The 21,530-nt window shown below is 39.6% G+C and overlaps 1 protein-coding gene across 2 annotated transcripts in view; it reads right to left on the bottom strand.

Annotated features, from left to right (window-relative positions):
- LOC108631854 (protein sister of odd and bowel) overlaps positions 1–21,530 on the bottom strand; it is an 81,564-nt gene that overhangs the window by 20,955 nt on the left and 39,079 nt on the right. For both annotated transcript variants that reach the window (XM_026819241.1, XM_026819242.1), the window contains one exon: positions 2,639–2,685. The gene's annotated coding sequence lies outside the window, so the exon portion shown is untranslated. The remainder of the gene's footprint in view (positions 1–2,638; positions 2,686–21,530) is intronic.

The following is a 21,530-nucleotide window of genomic DNA, read 5'->3' as shown; positions in this document are numbered from 1 at the left end:
GAAAATTTTTTGTTGTTGTTTATTATTAGCAATGTTCGTCCGACGTCTGATTTCTTTTTAAAAAATGCGTTTCTAAAGTGCATAAACTTTTGGGATTGACTGTATTAATATTAAAATCGACTAATCGCGTCGCGCTTCTACTCACACTCACACGCACTCGTTCGAATTAACGCTCCGCGATCCGCTGTTGTTCGCGCGGCTGTTTACGATTTTTTTGGCCGTTCCGCTATTCTCAAAATTTCCAAACCGTTATTTCATTCCTACAGTAGTTCATATTTTTCTAAAGATTAAAGTGAATTCGCAGAGTTGCTGTTCTGACAGGAAATGCGAAAGCCTGTATGCAAGCTCATTTGTCAAACGGTTGTGCACTGCATGATGTTTGAAAAAAATGTTTATGTCTCCTAATGCTGTACTTTTACTTCACAAAGTACTGGTAAAGCGATATTTTTAACGCGATGGTTCGCGGTGGACATCAATCTTAACGGTCATTGCAGAGTGTCATCTTACTCACATGATAAATTGGTGATACTGCATGATTGAAGCAACCTAGCACACTTCCTTGTGAAATCTACCACCTATGAATCAAATTGTAAATACCACGGGATCATGCTAGCCGTCGCGTTTGATCACGTCAAATTTCACATTAATAGAATTTGATAACTTAATATTAGAAGCATTCGAAAGTACATAATAAAATTATATTAAAACAATCGTTCTATTATCGTTTAATAACAAAAACATTACTATCACATTAAGAGGTGTGTCAGGTTTATAAAAGAAGAGACTGAAGAATTTTAACTAAAGAAACGGTGGTGGCCGAAGATTACAACTCCCTCGCCTGTTTCATTTCTCATAAATCAAGGAGTTTTTCTTCAACTCGTGGAAGGCAACAGAAAACTAAAAAATCCTAATCCGACGCGAGTTGCGCTTTAGGAGCGTAATAAATAACGCAGTTTATCGAGCATCCCCTCGCATCGCGCTCGGCAAACCGTGTCCTACAGATAAATGATCCCACGTCACTCCACGCTCACGATTCCTCCTCGAGCCGTTGCTCGAGTTTTGCTGGCTGTTCGTCCGTCGACTGTGCGATTTATCCCACAGCGCGGCACTGACAGCTCGTGGAACCGTATTGCTATTACCATTGACGAGTGCCTTTTGATTAAACGTAGGAACACGAAACTAATTAAGAATACCAAGTATGAAATAAGAATAAAATTGAAATTCTAATATTGAACGTTTGAACGGACCTATATAAATCCATTAGAATTATGTACTCGAACAAAGAAACTTAAAAAGCGTGGAGGATGGATGGTGCTGATCATCTTATATTAGAAATTCGTTGTAACGCAACTCCTTCGTATCTCCTATTACTTTAAGCATCAATTCTCGATTGAGAAGTAAATTTAATCGAACATGATTTCTGATCGGTAAAAGGTAAAATATTTCTAACAACAAGCTACTCGATGTTGGAGCAATCTATATCATTTAATTAATGTTTTTATTGCCTCGAGAAGAAACTTACGTGAAAGGATGTCTAATCTTTCTATCACGTCGAATATACGACTGACAGGCTTTGAATTTTGCGTTATAGATAGACAAATCAAGATCGATAGAGGCCAATCCTTAATAAGAAGACAAATACACGTTTGGATCGATAGATAGCGAGATAAGGTGTCAATCAGTGACCGAGAATGTATACAGTGCATAAACCCTAACAGATTCAGATTTAATATCTGCGGAATTACTTGAGATCTGAAGGATTTAACAAGACAAGAAGTCGATGCGATCTCCAATGGTTAATCGGCTATCTCGTTTCGTGTGATCAGTTCAGTTATCCGGAAATGCAAAATGTTTTCAGTTTTCTTAGCAGCATCATCATATCGTCTAATAAAATCTTAATCAATCTATATCATAATGCATTATACATGTATACACAGTTTTTATCAGTTAATTTATCGTTAAGGCACGTATAGTGAAACAAAAGTTGGACGCCGGGGTCGAATTCCGTGCTGAAGATTCCTTATTCGTTTCGTTGGAACGTCGGGTGTACGAAACGAAAAGCTCGGATTTATAAGTACAAATTGAAGTCGATCGCATCTGTACGCGTAGCGCGCTTGTGAAACCAGTATTTACTGTCCGGAGTTGAACATAGACCGTGCACACCGGTCGACTGTGGTAAATCTAGCACGGTATCGCGTGAAGCAACCTGGCAAGTACACGAGCACCCGGTTACACGCGTACAAATATCGGTACCATCGGGATCGGACGCGCAGCTACACCGGTAGTTTGCAACAGATACGAGCAGGAGAAGAGCTACTAGTATGCTCGCGGTGGGTCGGCAAGATGAAAACCGTGTAACGCCTACCCAACGTGGAATGTAATTTTGCTGCGTGCGAACGTTGTTGCACCGATTTTGTTATCCCAAGCAGAAACCGAGCATTTTCAACCTGGCAGGAAATTGAATACAGTGATTCCTCGGTGTATTCAAATACGTTTTGATATAGTTGCTAGGAGTTCGAATATTATCAACGGTCGAGTGAATGGAATAGATAGATCAATTTTTTATTTGTTAGATAGATCAATTTTGTATCTAATGTTGTATTCAATGTAAGTAGTCTTTTTTTAAATAGTCACATACCCGACTGGCAAAGACAGAGAATGACAATCAGCTCCGAAACGCCTCGTCTAGAACAAAACAAAAATTGATTATTATAGTTTATGTACATATATATATATATGTATCAAATGATTGCTTGTAGAAAACCGTTTCTACGCTTTAATTGAACTTTCACTGCAGTATGTAACAAATACAAACGAAATTAGCTAAATAGCTGTTGTACCTTATCCATCGAAAAATCGTTAGGTATCGAAGCATAACGCAATATAATTCTCTTCCTCGTTTCACAACCGAACAATCGCGATCGTGTCGAACGAGCATGCATTTTTATTCGAAATCAGCAACAACATTACAACCGATTCTGGTTTACTTCATTCTTCAATTCTATTTTAACTTAATCAATTATTTTTCACATGACCAATTAAAAAATACAGAAACCCAAAACATTATTAAACAACAATCCGGACGTTCGATTCTAAATGAATATGAATATTCGGTTACATTTCCATGCATCCGGTTACACATTTTTAATAGATGTACCAAGCTTTCCCTCTTATTGCACTGTGGTTGGCAGTAAATAACGTCGATCGTAATCACTGTAGGGCAACGTCTTATTCCAGTTCGTTTTCGAGTTACGATTATAATGAATTTTACGTTCTAACAACCCGTGTCGTGTTACACCTTCGCGAAATGACTACCTTGCGCCGAACGCGGATCTATAAACGTCAAACATCCATTTGTTATTCAGATTCGCCCGCTGCTGTAACAGTTTCATTCGGTCAAATTCCCGATTCCTTCCGTGAAAGTCTAGAAAACGCTTCCGTATATCATTCGACTATTACCGTAATAATTTCATTCATACGTCGTTGATAAAATTGACAATTTTTCGAAACCATTTCTTCTGGCTCAGTGAAAGTCTCGAGAATAATAGCTTATGTCTAAATATCTTAATCGTTCGGGTAATTATATGAGAACTAGTGCATTCGTAGGAACATTTCTATCGCGTTCTAGCCCGCAGCGGGTTTCGCGTAGGTATTAACAAAATGGTTCGTGAGCATCGTGGCTCGTTAACGAGAGCTAATTCGAGGCCGGCCCGGGGCCAAAAAGAAAAACATATCGCATCGCGGAAAAGCTGTAATTATCACTAATAAAGTACGCGGTACGCACCAGTACACCAGAAGCACAGAAATTATTCAACGAACATTACATAGATAGTTGCTCGTCCAATTAATCAACTATTTCTTCCATTACCAGAAGTAATAAGCCAATAGGGAACAGTCGTTTTTATTTATGCGATGGTTCCTCCGTTGCTTGATCACCTGTTGACTCATTTAATAGACAGCGATTCATTTCTTATAGGTAGTTGATCAAGTTTCGAATTCCTCTTCTGCACGAATTGATGTAAGTGACTTCAACTACACGCGATTAACATGTTTCATCTGGTTTTTATAAAAACATGTAGATTGTATATAAGTTTATGCTTTGAAGTAATGTGCACTGCACTTGAATAGCCTCGGGTAAAATTGATGTCAATCAAAACTCATGTCAGAGTAAGAAATTGGGGTAAAAATTCTTGCTCACTGCACTTTAATTTATACTGACATGCACACTTGTTGTAAATATATCCCGGTTTCCACACGAATAGCCCCGAGTGTGTAGCCACAATTAATAAATGGTTTGCGGTAGATCAGAGGCTAAATATTTACAACATACCTGCATTTAATCATTTTATATATCTATGTTATTTTGTTCATGTTGTATAGAATTCCCTGCGAAAAAGTAATATGAGGTATTTAAGTCAGTACTGTGTACTCGGTTCCGAGTCTGACGTATACAGGATGTCCCAGGAAAAGTGATAGAACCGAAAAGGGGTGATTCTGAACAACAATTTTCTTTGGCAAAATGCAAAGTGAAGCATAATTTTGTAATTATTAACGAAAAACAGTGACCAACGAGAGCACGTGTAGAGCTCGCACTCAGCCATGGATATGTTGGCTCGGGTCGTGGCTCAGCGCGAACCCTACATGTACTCTTATTGTTCAATGGTTTTTGTTAATAATTCAAAAGTCATGCCTCACTTTGCATTTTGCCAAAAAAAATTGTTGTTCAGAAAGATTTACAGAATCACCTATCTTCGGATCTAACTTTTTCTAGGACACCCTGTACAGCGTGGAGGTGCGTAATACGCGGAGACAATTAGACGAGGGGCTTGTCCAGCACGAACACGGCGATTAGGCTTGGAACGCGATGATTTCAGCTGAGGCTGCCCTAGAAAAGCAGCCCGAACGCACGCCTGAGCCTAATTGCTAATTAGTAATTAGCGGGTACGCGGAGGCCGGCCGCAAACGGTGATTTGTGGTCCCGCGGGCACCGCTCTGGGCTCTGAAAATTGAGAAACTGCCCATTTTTCGGTGCCGGACGTTCCTTCACGCAATCGTCCAGTTAATTTAGCAAGGAAACTGTTGCAATTAACCGTGATTCGTTGGAAACCAGGCCGGATAAACATTATCCGGCCTATCGCGTGAGAAAGTTCGGTTTGCATTTTAAATATCGAATAAGCACGTTTCCATTTTTTTTTACATTCTTCAATATTTGTTATAAACTTACACTTGCAGGTGTACTAACGTAAATTGTATTAATGTGTGTTGGGCCACCGATTGACGAGTTGCGTAACGATTTGATCGATATCGATGTAAGCCGAGTTGAGTCTCGAGGAATGAGAGCTTGTACAGAGAGAGAGTCGGAAATGGATCGTATCTGAGGAAAGACGTGAAATCATGTTCAGCGAATTATTAGTTGGAAATATTAAGGACACCTGCATAGTTGTTACAATAAAATCGTATTGATTTGAACAATAGTTAAACGGTTATTTGTATTATATCTATATTAAAATTAGTGTAAAGTATTTGCGTTAAGAAAACTACACAGGCTAAATAATGAATAATCTTTCTTCTACATATATGAAATCAGATGCATTATTAAGATAATAGGAAACGTAAGATGACTTGGTAATGAAATTGTTCCTTGAGTGTCGTTTAAGCTTCTGAGCATCTCGAAAACAAATTTTGCATTAAAGTCGACGGGGGAAAAAAGGGATCAGCACCTCGAGTACTAAGGATCCGCTACTTTTTGCGGTCATCATTCGAATGTGTAGAGAAAAACTCTGTAATTTCGCATCAACGAGCACTCGTTCGCGGTTACGTGTCCATTTACCCGCAAATATGCCTGTCGCCTTAATTTCAAAACCCGATCCAGCTTATTACCGCATTTTTTGCCCGATTCAGGAGAAAAGGCCGTTTCACCGAATAACGAAAGCGAAAAAGTAAAAAAAAAAAAAACAGAGAGGCGAGTACCCTATGTATGTATAAGTAACAACGGTAGAACCGGAGGACAATGAGAGAAGGAACAAAAAGAGAGGAGAAGAGGCGGCACGCAGGATGCATTTAAAGTCGTCTCAACATCCGCTCAGCTTCTCTCTCTCTTTATCTCTGACACGGGGCAGAGGGGACTAAAGAAAGAGGAATTCCCGTGTTCTTTCTTCGGCATACGAAATCCCGCGCGTCGTTCATCGCGAGGAGCCGTACGTGAAAGAACGCGTGGTCTCGCCCTCTCTCTAACTTCATTTCGATTATCTTTCCGTTTCTTTTTTTTTTCTTTTTTGGTTGACCGTGATCGTGGCCCGGCGTCCTCCATTTCCATCCGCGAGCTCTTTCTTCATAAATTTTTGGCGGATGCGATCTCGAGGAATGTCGCACAAAGTTACGCAGCCGCTACCGCTTTGGATTAAGCAAACAAATTATTCAGAAGACGTAGCCTCTACCAAAATACTCGAATTGTAATTATTATCACTGTTAAGATATTCTATCATATTCTTCGTACTTTATTTCGTTCTTTATCAATATATCTACACTCTGAATACAATGGATCGTTTGAATAAAAGTGAACAAGTCGGATAAGTTGAAGCTCGCTCTGGATTTTCGGTCGCGGAGCCGACTGCTCATTGTCCAGTCGAGAGCGAGGCGTGTAAATTCGGGTGAACACGAGCCGACTTAACAAGGAGAGATCGTCGGATGCGGCTCTCGCGTGGATATTTGAAATTCGCGTGGATCTTTGGATACCGTTAACCACCGGGCCGATTCAACGTCCCTACCCGTGCGGAGATAACGAATTTACGACGGTGAACCCTATAATCTTTTCTCGCCGCGCCGCCGCTACGCCACACTCGGCGTGCCATCATGCTGATCTCCTACATCTCTCGATTCTTCGCCATACTTCTGCCTGGTTAAAATCACCTAAATAAATTGAAATCATGCTTGATTAGACGATGAATCAGATATTTTTATCACGATGTAAAAATGATAGATAATAATATGAGGCATAGAATGAAATTTTGTGTGCACAAAATTTATACAAAAAATCTTCAGAGAGATTGCGGTAATTAGTGATCGCGATTTTGTACACTGAGTCGACTTGCCATAATCGCAATATTGATAGTCAAGTAATCGGAAATAGGCTTTGATTTTTAAGACATCCGACATGATTTCTAAAAAATTTATTTCAAATACGAAATCGCAACAATAAATGATGGTATAAGAATGATAATCATCAATCAAAAAGTTTGCTTTTCATCTTGTTTGCAAATCTCGTTAACGCGGATCTTAATTCTCGGAGCTTGCTCCAGATCACCTGTCCGAACGGTGAAATTCCGGTTTCACCGGACGTCTACCGCGTTTCGCAAGATGGAAACCGGGGGTGGTCGAAAAATCGTGAGACACCTCGGCGTGTGCGTAGAGGTGTATAGAAGGCAGGCAGGCAAGCAGGCAAAGTAACAGGTAGGATGACTCGGTCAGGCGAGCAGGAAACGGCGAGGAAAGGGGCGCCGCACCGGTTGAGAGGTGCATTAAAGTCGTATTAAGGCCGCGCCGGTCTAAACTCGACGGCTTATTCCCGATGAAAAGCGGTTCGTTTCGCGACAGCGTTCAGCGTTGTTCATGCAAATTCCTAAATCGACGGAGCAAATCGCTGGAAAACGAGTGTCACGCGAGCGCATTGCGTTCCACGTCCTTGGGAAGCGGTTTTTCTCTTATTTCTTATCCTCCGATACTACTATCACTCGCGTCCATAACATTATTGATAGATAACAGTTAACGGAAACGAAGAAACTCTCGTCACGACCAATCGTGCTGATACCTGACTGTCAATTCGATCTGATAATAATTTTAAACGTAACAAGTCGGACGAGAGACGCGCGAATCTATTGAATTCGACGAGAAACAATCTTCTGTAATATGCTTCTATCACCTCTTCGAGCTCGTGCATATCATTAATTTGTAACGTGGCGTACAATCTGAAACGGTGTTGCATTATGTATTCAGATTGACAAGCCGATATGCATTCACGCTTCCGGTTTTCACGGACAGACCTCACAGGCGAAACTAAATATTCGAAGCATAAATCGATGCATTTGAAAACAAATGTTGACGAGTGGAACGAAGATATATCGAATATAGAACAACAGATCAAGAAAATGATTTTCATTCCTTATTTCCACGATTCTGTAAAATTCTATAAGACTAATGTCTCTTTTCCATCAGTTTTCCATCTCTCTTAGGAGAATGACGATTCTCGATTCGAGAAGTATTGTACGAGACGACCCGCGAGGTCTTCGGAAGCACGTTGGGAGTCTATAGCAGAATCGTCCCGCCGCGTTGTATCTTCCTTGCGACGGTTAAGGGAATCGCGGTGGAAATCGGCTGGAAACGCGCGCGTATCGCGGTTCGCGAACATCGGGGAATGTAAAGTAGGTGTACCGCGCGTAATCAGGCAGCGATGGATGCGAAAGACATCTGAGGAAACGACGATACCGTTACCGAAGCGTAATTGTAGTCACGGCTAATGCGAGGACACGGAAAGAATCGTGATATGCAAGCTTATGTAGAAAATAAACCCAGTTGGCATATAATTGTTACCTAACACCGATCAAACACAGACTTCTCCAATTCGCTTGTGTAGAAAATAAACCGTATAAATTGCTACAGAATTAGCTAATTATAACTAGTGATCAGACTTATTAGAATGAATTCAATTCTATGATTCTACCAATGGGTTTTATAAACCCGTATGTTAAATTAAATTACTTTTTTAATTAGTAGATTTCTAGTTTATTATAATAAAGTGTATAACGTTGAGACGCTGTTGTTGCTGCTCGTTTCGATTTACCGGGAGAAATTTGCGTGCCACCGCATGTAAAATATGAATTTCTGTTTTATCACGGTCCGGGAACGTTGATTTGAAACCATGATCGAGAAATTCAGCACGTACTCGCCGCTCGCCGAACGTGTCTTTCCGTTTCCCCATTAATTTCCTCGATAATGTACCACTGCCTTCAGATAAGCCGTTCCACGCGACAGTGTTTCATTTTCCAGTCTGCTTCGCACAGTAACGAAAAAAATATACACTTCCTACATCGAACACTTATGATCAGTTGCTGCGAATTCGTGGAAAACAATTTCTACTTTTATTTTCTTCTCACCGGCAAGAAACACGTCCGGCCAATAATTCTTTCCACGATTTCGCGTTTGAAATTAAATTTCCTTTTTCTGATTCTTACGCAATCGTGTAAGTGAGAAGTGGAAGTCCTCGCGGGATTAATTTCAAGATTTCGGGGAGGCCAACACGCGATTCGAGTCTGCGGTCGGGCGAAAATTTCGTCGAACGGGTTTCCAGTCTGATAATGTTACTTGCCCGCGACCCGTTTCGGTATGAAATACTTTCCATGCCGCGGTGAGCACTAAATAGATGGCCGGGGAAAATGTACACGCGAACGTACGCTCATGTACGTGTGGCCACATACTGGAAAAAGAACAAGGAGCGCGGGATAATGAATAATAATGATCAAGTTTTTTTCTTTAAAACATCGAAGCATTGTCTCTCCAGCGGTGTATAATTAGAATTCTAATCGAGATTCTATTACTATAAAATAAAATAATTATTGTTTGATATAAATTGTTGATAAATATGTAATACGAGAAGGAAACTTTAATCGTAAAATTCGAGAAAATAGAAGCTTAATCGTTATCTGATCCTCCTATCTACGAGGTTAAAGGAGATCGCAAATTAACCATCTAATCAAACTACATTCCCGTTTAATTAAACCCAATTATCCGTACTTTAGACTTTCTCGCGAAAATAAGGAAGACACTTGGTATTTTCCAATCAGATTCGCCACGTGCTCGCATCGTGAAGCTACGATCGGGTGCCGTTAATTGAGGCAGCTTATCGATTACCCCGGCGTTTGACGCGCGTATGAAAATTCGTCGTGAATAGGTGCCGGCACAGATTTCACGGGAATTTCGCGTGCCGCAATTGCGTAAGCGGCCGGAAAATGTATAAATGGCGGTCGCTCTACACATCTGAAACGATCGTTACGCAACGGTACACGCCGTCGTATAATATCGGTAGATAAGTGCATACCGGTTCTCGCGATGTAGGCAAGTGCCTGACTCCGCGAACCTCCGCCAAAGTTCACCGCCGACCGTTATTTGTTTCCGATAATTCCGATTAATCCACTTGCATCAGACTGCACAATATTATAAATATTATATAATAAATCGTACAGTAATTGTTGTCACGATTAGTACAGCATTGATTCCGATATTTTATATAATATTCCATGCACTAATTTATACAATGTCCCATTTAATAGTTAATTCATGCAATGTTTCATGCAATCATTTATACAATAATTCAAATACGAATTCATACTGTGTTTCGTAATGGTTATTGCTAAACTGCGGATGTTTATGCGTTTACGGGAATTTTAAATAATTTAAATGAACACAGCACGCAGTAATATGTAAAGAAATGCATTATTTCTAAAGTAAAATACAATTTGTAGTATTTAAGCGACAAAACGAATCTTTACATGCTCTTCGTTTCTTTAATTTTATTTGTAAAAATAAGAATTTGCATGAACATCCGCAGTCCAGTTATTCCAATAAGCAAAGGATAATAGTGTTTCATATTGAATCATGTATTAACCCCTTGAACGGAAATGACGAGTCCAGCTCGTCATAAACTTTCCTCTTTTTCAAGTGCTGACTGAAAATAAATTGTCGTTCAAGGGGTTAATTGTTGTAATGTTTGGATTCGATGTTTCATTTAATATCCAATGCACTAATTGACATAATCTTTCATATAATAGATAATTAATGCAATATTTCATGTAATCATTGATACAATAATTCAGACGCGAATTAATACTGCACTTCGTGCAATGGTTATTGGAATAAATAAATGATAACAGTGTTTCATATTGGTTCACTCTGTATAAACTAATAATGCAAATGGGTTAAACGGATAGATAGATATGAAAAATATAAAAAATATAAAAAGGAGAAATCACGTCAACGCGTTTATCGGCGGTAGTCGGTTTTTCATTAACGGGCCACGGGCGTGTGTAGTCACGCGATCCCGTTCCACACGGAAAATGTTCCCTCGCAAAAAGATTCAACGAGACGTTTAATTAAGATAAATATATTAGCATGTGTGGGAGAGCCGGTCCGCTGTGACGTAACACGTTATTCAACGGATTTCAGTCGGGATCTGCGTACCGCTTTTCCATGAGAAAATTACATTTCATTCGACGATCACCCGTTTCGTAGCTTATCTATCCGTCTAACCCATTTACGTCGTTAGTTTATACAGAGTGGATCAATAAGAAAAACAATTATCCTTTATTTATCGCAATAACTATTGTACGAAATGAAGTATCAATTCGTATTTGGATTACTGTATTCAATAATTGCATGAAATATTGTTAACTTAATCTGAAGTTCGTTTATGTACGTATCTGTTACTTGCATTAAAATAATTATATAAATCGTTCAGATGCAATTATTTCCGTATGAAAAAACATGTGGGATATTCTTAGTAGCAGACAGTGAACATGTTAAACATGTTCTATAGCTTTTTTGAGAAAGCGTTCCGTTCGCGTCTTATCTTTCCAGACGATAAATTCCCCACTTCGTCCGATATCACGATTTTCTATAAGAGAATTGAAATGTACCAATCTGTAAGAAAGATCCACGATTAATGGCAACGTGAAACCAAAAAAGATCTTCAGGATCTCATCAATCATGCAAATTCATGCCCTGCGTAGAAAGTGTAACAATGTCTGCAAAATTCATACGTAACGATTAAGATCGCGCGTTGAGACGTATAACACTCAGTAGATAAGCATTGGATTTCCGTGACAGATTCGATACTCGCGTTGCAATTATCGTTTCTCGTGCGGTAGGAGTACAATTAAAAAATGCAAAATTGTTCGATTGCGGTGAAACTACGTAGCTTCTAACATTGTGGAATTTTTCATGATCGATCGTATCGCGTTCGTTAACGATTTCTTTTACGGGCAACAATGCGGAACTTTGGAAATTCTTTCAATTACAATGATTACGTAAAATGTATTAGCAGTCGAAATTGTTGCAAATATTGTTGGTACTTCTTGTTTCGAGGTAACGAGACTTGAACTTTGATCGGCACAAAACACGGTCGTTCATCGATCGATTCACGTAGGCGGTGGTCGTAGACAGGAACGAGGTTGAGAACCAGGAGCCTTGCATATATCGATACGATAATTGCCAACAGTCGAAGTATCGACGATGATGTAAGAGTTCCGTGTTCTGGTGCCTACTCGGGGCTTGTATGCATTTTATACACACACGTTTCGAGTGTAATAATGAAACGAGCGAACGATATACGTCGATCTACAGCGTTGATACACAGGCTCGATCCGATAGATCCCATAAATCTGCGATACCTGCCGTTCAGCCCGACGTCCTTGCGACTCTGACCACTCGGTAATGTCTTGGTAAAGCAAGCGGTTTCCACACGGGTTCTCGGTGCTTTACTTACGCCCGCCGGTAGATCCGATTTACATCAGGCTTACACGATGAAAATGTGTTCGAGATAAGCTCGATACCCTCGCCCGGTGCACGCCGCTCTATGATCGAGAGCTTGCCTCCCGGCAGGGCCTTCATTTTTATCAAAATCAGTGACCTATGTTTCCACTATCTCTCGCAAATAGTTTACGATCAGTGCAATAATATTTAATAGAATCACAAGAATTGTTTTACATTTATTGTATATGCAGTAGAAATTCTGAAAGCTCCATACGTCTTCCTTGTTACTTTATTACATTTGCTTGAAATTTTTTATAAGAAACTTCCAACTAATTAATTAAACGTCAAGGTTTCATTAGTCAAATATCTAATTCTGCTGCTGAATTAGAATTCAATCTAGATCTACTGACATAAGTGATCTTCGGACATATTTAGTTCAAATGAATTTACTGGAATAGCAAAGGTGCTCGAATCCATCATTTTAATTAGCCGTAAGATTCATTCAAAAAGAAAGGAAAGTAATCTCCATCTTGTTGCTACATTTCCATACGGATATGATCGTCGAGGAAGCATCAGCCTTCGGCTGTCAAAGAGCCTCAGGAAGGATATATCGGAATAGAAAGTAGACAAGCTTAGGGAACTGTCGATCGTTTCGATGGTCGACCGTTAGTTTTGAACCGTCGTACCAAAATGGATACACTATTTTTAGAATGCCGAGTGAAAATCGAAACGCGTGGGGAATAGACAGACAGTCGGGTACCGCTGAACGATTACTCAATCGTTGCTGAAACCCGTTCCAAGTGCAGGGTCGTGGATAACGGCGACGAATTAGATGAAAATGTAATTAAACGCTTAGTGAATTCGTTTAACGATTTCATCGAACATCGTTTAACGATTTTTTATCTATTCCATCGATTTTTGAATTTCTTTAAGTTCTCTTCACCCGTTGCTTCGACGAGTTATTACTCACGCTCGTGAATGAGAAAAATCAATTAAATCGCTGGAATTCCAACTGTTTTGCACAGATTCTCGGTAGCGGGGATTATTAACCGTAATACTTTAATTGCGGCAAAATGTTCACAGTGTCCTTGATCAATGATCACGTTCTACGATTAGTTAATGGCCATTCGAACCTGCTTTTAAATTATCCGCCGCACTCATTAATTTGTAACGATTATCGCCGGGCTTCCTCGTTTTTTCTGGCCGCGAATAACGCTGCTCTCACAAATAGAAAAACAAGCAATATTTCATGCACACAGAGTAATTGGAAAAACCAGAACCCCATTACCATTAACCCGATTACCGTGTTCCATAAAAAAGTGTCGCGAGACGTTGCGAAACTTCCTAATCGTTGCTGATTCAAATTAATTGTGGATTCAGATTCGAACGATTAAAGCGAACAGTTCAGTCAGATTTTAATATTCATCGATTCACAGACGCTATTACGGGTCCGTTGATTTGCATTCATTTTTTCCCCCCGTGCTTTTTATTCGAATGTCTGCTTAATTAGTCATGTGGGATGCAAAAAAAGGAGAACGCGAAATTCGATTACTGTGTATGAGAGACAATATATGTGTAAGTCTGTCTCAGATAGAAAAGGCATAGTATAATTGTTATACATAGACCGTAAATTTTTATGTAAAAAGAAATTATTTATAATAAATAATTTAGAATTTTCTTTTATTTTTTATCTATTATAATACACATCCAGTTTTTGATATTCATATATTTTTCATAGAATCTGCAGTTTAATTATAAATGACTGGTGACATTATTCGACCTATCAACAATCGGTTTAGCAAACGAGCAAATTCGCGAGTTAAAAGCACTGCTAAACGAATGCGGCACGTACCGAGGATTAATTGAAGCTCGTAAACGTTTTACGAGCCCGGCACGTTAAAATGCGGCGTTCGCTCACGAAAATACGGGTACGTACGCCGCGGTAACGACGACTACGTGAAAGTTTCGCCGTGACAACCGTGAGGCATGTGTAATTTAACAAATATTCGTTCACCCTCGATTCGAACAATATCCCGGCGAGAAAAAGCATAGTAATGTACAGTTGCAGCACTTTTGCTTTCGAGTCGCGCGTGGATTCGTCACGGATGATTGCGGACGAGTCGAAATTACCCTCAATCTTTCCAGCGACGATGATTGTTCCCACGTTGTCCGGCGATGAATCGAACAGCCTCAGCCGGATCGAGATCGGATGATGCACGCGTACGGGTTTAATTGGCGATGAGAAAGAAATCGTGAATTAAGTCGTAAAGTCGATTCCCCGGCAAGGTTTCAATCAACGCGGGATATTAATGTTCACGCGATTGAAAGTATTCGAAGGACTCGGTGAAGAAAAATTGGTGGTTTCCTCGGCGAGCTTACGGATTGTTAATCGCGTAACGGAATCCGTGAGTAATACGAGATAATTACTGTTGACGGAAGAAGAGACGTTGCGCTCATCTATTCTTCCATTGAATTCATTTTCATCTACAAGCAACCTTTAAACATTTATTTGAAGAGAATAAAAAACGAAGAATGATGTCATAAGCGTTTACGTATCTTTGAACGAGCCAAGATTGGAATCGTAATTAAAATCGTTTATAGCTTGCGATCTGTCGATACGATTGGGATTACAAACCGCGATCTGGAGGATCAAATCGTCATCGATCATTCGTTTTCGGTGCGCTCTTTTGAAGTTGCCGGATGGTATCGCGAACCGCGCGCGTTACCGTGAAATCATTTTAATTGAACGCTTTTTTCCATGCGGCGGTTCCTCAATTTAAACAATCTCTTCCGGGATAGGGGGGTAAAGGCGTACATCGTTTCCTTCGCGCGGCTCGGCGCCGCTTAAAAGGCGGACGTTCGACCGGCCATTAACGCGAGAGTCGAACGTGGCATCCGCAGCGAATTTGCGATCGGTTAACACGGTATTTAATTAAGCGGGTGGCTGGCCCTGTTGAAGGAAAAGACGGCAAGTGAGACGAACAAAAGGAGTAATATCTCCTTTGGTCGTACAAAACTACCTGGTGCAGGAAGCATCCGGGTCGATATTTATGACTTTCAGATATTACCACTTAAGGATATGTTCGTACAATCTCTGAAGTAGAAATTTCTACTGTTTCAAATTTCTTTCCTAAGGTGTAAAAAGAATATAATTAAAGCTTAGGCTGGTTGCAGTTCTTATAAATGTTGGCCCATTACGTTCACCAGATTCTTCTATGAAAAATGTACGAGTCGAAATTACCCTCAATCTTTCCAGCGACGATGATTGTTCCCACGTTGTCCGGCGATGAATCGAACAGCCTCAGCCGGATCGAGATCGGATGATGCACGCGTACGGGTTTAATTGGCGATGAGAAAGAAATCGTGAATTAAGTCGTAAAGTCGATTCCCCGGCAAGGTTTCAATCAACGCGGGATATTAATGTTCACGCGATTGAAAGTATTCGAAGGACTCGGTGAAGAAAAATTGGTGGTTTCCTCGGCGAGCTTACGGATTGTTAATCGCGTAACGGAATCCGTGAGTAATACGAGATAATTACTGTTGACGGAAGAAGAGACGTTGCGCTCATCTATTCTTCCATTGAATTCATTTTCATCTACAAGCAACCTTTAAACATTTATTTGAAGAGAATAAAAAACGAAGAATGATGTCATAAGCGTTTACGTATCTTTGAACGAGCCAAGATTGGAATCGTAATTAAAATCGTTTATAGCTTGCGATCTGTCGATACGATTGGGATTACAAACCGCGATCTGGAGGATCAAATCGTCATCGATCATTCGTTTTCGGTGCGCTCTTTTGAAGTTGCCGGATGGTATCGCGAACCGCGCGCGTTACCGTGAAATCATTTTAATTGAACGCTTTTTTCCATGCGGCGGTTCCTCAATTTAAACAATCTCTTCCGGGATAGGGGGGTAAAGGCGTACATCGTTTCCTTCGCGCGGCTCGGCGCCGCTTAAAAGGCGGACGTTCGACCGGCCATTAACGCGAGAGTCGAACGTGGCATCCGCAGCGAATTTGCGATCGGTTAACACGGTATTTAATTAAGCGGGTGGCTGGCCCTGTTGAAGGAAAAGACGGCAAGTGAGACGAACAAAAGGAGTAATATCTCCTTTGGTCGTACAAAACTACCTGGTGCAGGAAGCATCCGGGTCGATATTTATGACTTTCAGATATTACCACTTAAGGATATGTTCGTACAATCTCTGAAGTAGAAATTTCTACTGTTTCAAATTTCTTTCCTAAGGTGTAAAAAGAATATAATTAAAGCTTAGGCTGGTTGCAGTTCTTATAAATGTTGGCCCATTACGTTCACCAGATTCTTCTATGAAAAATGTTTAAAATTCGCATAAACATTTCTGACTAGAATTTGAAATTGTCTTACATAAAGAATATTATTTACGAACTATAAAGAGAAAATAATTAAAGCTTATGTTGATTTTTACAAATATTGGGCCATTACGTTGACCAGATTTTTCTATGAAAAATGTTTAAAATTGGCACAGACATTTTTAAGTAGAATTTAAAATTGCCTTGCATATAGAATATTGTTTGCAAAATCAATTTTTTGCTCCTTTTGCACCAAGCCGTATTATTTATTGTGCATACATATAATAAAATAGCAGTCTTTTTCTATTTTATTACAATATATCGAATATATAAATTAATTTACTATGAATAAGAAATATATAAGACTTTTAATAGATTCATATAATCCCCCCTATAACAAATTCATTTACCAAAAGTAAAATCTTATTTCATTTGATTAAATTAGTTAAAATAGTGTCTTGTTCTTTTTTACAACCTCGTATGGGTTTATCTGGTCGAAAAGTAATTTGGCCATTAAGTGAGTCCGTGTCGCGGCCGAGGCATTAGCGAGCGTGAATAAACGTCGTCAACATTGGGAGTTTGTTCGCCGTAAAATACGAAGCGCGATAGCTGCTGGCTAGGCTCTTTCTTGATGAACGCTGCACGATCGAAAGTATCCTCGAACGAGGCTATTGATGCAGTTCACTGCGTGAGAAAGTGAACATGTCGACGTTCAGCTATGTTAGAGAGAAAACTTCGTGTTAAATCTTACATTGCTAAAACCGAGTAGATTTACGATAAACCAAAATCCCCGCAGCGATCGAGGCAGCAGATTTTTTTTTTCACTTTAACATACTTTCCACAATTTTTAATTATAGTCCTAACATGTATTTTACGAAACTAACTGGACTGAATCTTTTTCTAATCACATAACTCAAGGCTTTAACTAAATGGTGAAATATACATGAATTGCACAGATTTGAAGTATTATTATTACCCAGTGAAGTGAAAATTATTGATTGTGTCAGGCCGCAGGTATCTATGTAAATGTGCCCTTATAAAAAATAGATCAAGAAACAAGATTCGTTTGATTGCTCATTGAAAAATGTACCCACAGGCTCTCCGTAATACTCAGCGAATATTTTTCGCATATCTCCTACCAATTAATAAGTTTATTAATGGTTAGATTTTCACATTATTCACCCGGCGCAGGTCTCATATTTGCGACACACGGCATATTTTCTGCACGCCGTCTGCGTACATTTGCATATTTCGAAATGTTACACTCGACTTTTGTACACTTGCAAGAAAACGTTCATTTTATGCACATAATAATAATAATGAGTCCGAACGTAAAATGCTGTACACAATGACTGTGAAGCAGTTAAGGTTGTATGAATCCTTACATAAAAACAATGACGAAGCACTGAAATTTTAACAGTTACTAGATATTACATTAATAAAACACTGTACAAAATATTAGAAATTTTGCTCGTACAACACCTTAAAGAAGAAATCGAGTTTCACCGAAGGGGTTAAAACCCGTGGCGCGGTATCATTCTGTCTTAGAGTAAATTCATTCATTTTATTAGCGTAATAAATTCGGACGTAAAATGTAACAATAATTCGAAAGCAATTGAAAGCGGAAGAAGAATTCTAGTAAAGAGAGGTCGGGTTTCGCTGAAGGGGTTAAAACGCATTCTTGGAGCAGTTTTTCTCCGAGTTTCATACAGCACGTCTTGATAGTGCAGGAAGTTATTAAAACTTTCTCATTACAAACTCGGGAGCTTCTGCGCCGGGGCCGGGTAAAAACTTAATGGTCGTTGCAGCGCGGCGGCATTTCGAGTGTATGTGGAGTTAAGAAATGTCCACATCCGGCATCCGTCGATATTGGATACGCGATCATTTTTCAAAAGGACGACGGTTACGTAATTTCAGATACCAGCATAGTTGGACGTACTCGCGTGTTTACGCGTTTAATTACTCGAGCCTCTAGACGCGGCCGCGGCTCAGAGGGGACTCGAATTACGATAATTACGGAAGGCCCGTGAAGGATCATTAGGCGCGTGATCGCAGGCCACGGGCATGGCCACGGTTTGTTATTAGACAACGCGACGCGATGAGATAATAATTAGCCGCTGTTAAACGTGAATAATTTCCAGCGGACACAATCTTCGTCTCGGGTAAAGAATGAACTTCATTTATCCTCGATGAAAGCCGTCGACGGTGTCGTTAAGTCAAGGCTGATCCTCTCGAGCGTTTGCGCGTTGTTGATTTTCTGAATGATTAAATAAACTCGAGTTAATTATACTATTAATGAATTCAAGAAATCTTTAGTTTGTGAACAGGATTGTGTGCAAATGATTCCATGCTAACAGGTCGTTGAGTAATTTTCATTTACAAAATGGTGGAATGGTACTGATATTTATATAATAGTAAGTCTTGAATGAACAAAAATTTTTGTGAGGTTTTAGGGTTGTAGAATTTAAATAGAAGGAGCCTGAGGTGCATCATTATTATGCATTACTTTAATAATATTTTCGTAAAACCTTTTGTTGTAAATTAATTACAAGAAATTAAATAAAAAATGTGTATATTTTGAATTTGGTAATTTTTACATCAGATTCAATAACTGCGACCTCATAATCTCCCAAAAATAAAATTTCAATGGATTCTACTTATGATAGAAAATCCACCCTTAGTAATCGAGGGGTGATTTTTACATTTCGAAAGGGATGAGAACCGAGAAAAAAATACGTGCCTATTATTTTTCATAGTTCTACTAGCATACAAAGTTGCATTAAAATCGATGAGCGATACGACTAAGCTTACATGCGAGACTTTCTAGTCTAAAGGATGAGTGATGTTGATCGTACGCATGTGCACGCAAAATTATTGTGCGTTAGCTCCCGGTATAAAGTATGAAGATTTACGCACGACGAGTATTCCGCGAGATTCCGCTTCGCCTGTTGATCGTTAATAAATCAAATGCGCGTCGAAGATAAATCGATTCCGGTATGCTCGCATGAAGCGTTCATTCCTTGTATCAGAAGTTGAATTATTCGAGGGCCTCGCGACGGTTCGCGTCCGGGTGATCCGCTTCTGTTTTCTAAGTTTCTTGCTTTTCACGAATTCTAATTTTAATGGCAAGGCCTCGCGACTTTTTCACTTTTTAAGTGAAACGCTTCGATCCACAAAAACAGAAGTAGAAATGCTACTTGAGCTGAGTTCTTTTCCTCAGTTTTTTCTTTTAAAACATTTGTTAAAGTGAAAATTAGTATGTCGCAAGTAGCTATGAGCATAGAAGTGCCTGTTAATAAATTGCAGTCTACTCTTGGTTAAGATTTTATTAATTACTTACATGTACTTTTTAAATCCATAAATATTTTTAAATATTATCCTTTCTTGACTTTCTTTTTAATTTCTCTGCTATATCATCCCTTCTGTTTTGAATTGGTTAGACACGTTAGATTAGAACGCGTTAACTGGCGATTTCCTCGCGGCGTTTCTGCGAAATCGCGACTAAATTACATCTTTAACCTAAATGAATCCGATTCCTGGCTCGACTTTACTCGCGTGACTTTTATTCCTCGAGTACGAGGCACGATGATGGACGAATTTCTCTCACGCATCGCAAATTTCTCATTTGTCCCAAACGTTAAGGAGCGTTGATTGCCAATCGCGCGGCATAAGATAATATAAAAATTGTATTATCAGATTGATAGATCAGATTTCGAAAGAATTATCATGACAGTTAAGAACATATCTTAATTGCATGAATTTGCTTTGTTGTATAATGACCATCCCGCTCCACAATCCCATTCATTTTCGTTACTCTTGAACGTTCTGATGACCGAAATTATACCAATTGCGGTTACATCAACTGGCAATTTGATTCACAGTTTCGTAACGAGGGTAATTCTATTATCAGGCAATTGCCGTCGAGAGAATTTCATAATTTCTGTTAATGTAACGTAAGTACTTACGATCATCGTGGAAATGTAACTTGTCACGTTCTAACCCCGCGCCTTTCAATCATACGCACAACCGACCCGCTTAGGCCACATTAGCCAACCTGATCCATTTGCCCGATAGTTGCAACTCACCAGATTTAATGCCTCGCTTTTAAAACTCTTCATCGCCTCGGCCCGAGTCAAACTTCCTTCAATCCTGTTTACGCAACGTTTTTTTCATAACGGCGATACACTTTTTAATCTGTTCGATGCGTCTGACTCCTCGTACTGATCTTATGTACGTATTAAAATTCTTCTACGACCGTTGCTCCATTTCTGATATCTGAAATCTTCCGTGAAACAGAGGTTAATTACGGCCTCCGTTGATGAATGTTGAAACACGAACAACTAGGATTGCTAATTCCCATTATCCCGTGAACTCTTCTTGCCGCGCGCGGCAAGTACACCTCTAAAAAGACGGTTGGCCTTGATTACGTCCACTTCCTCGACCACCTAATATAATAACGTTCATAGCGCGAAGTGTAACACGCATTTCTTTCTCGTATCAAACTACATCTTCTAACTGTTTTTCATCTTAGCACCGATGCAAATGTTCGTCCAGTTAAAATTCCATCGGACGTATCCGAAATCAGTGAGCGTTACTTTTTCGGCGAGTCGTATCTGGGCCAAGCCTACGCGGCGATCTCGTTTCCTCGATTAAAATTCGATATACTCTGGTAACTGTAACTC

Source organism: Ceratina calcarata, unplaced genomic scaffold (assembly GCF_001652005.2).
Source record: "Ceratina calcarata isolate Rehan_Ccalc_2016 unplaced genomic scaffold, ASM165200v1 scaffold97.2, whole genome shotgun sequence".
Lineage (NCBI taxonomy): Eukaryota > Metazoa > Arthropoda > Insecta > Hymenoptera > Apidae > Ceratina > Ceratina calcarata.
The sequence above is the reverse complement of the archived record's forward strand: the minus strand, read 5'-3'. Positions and strand labels throughout refer to the sequence as shown.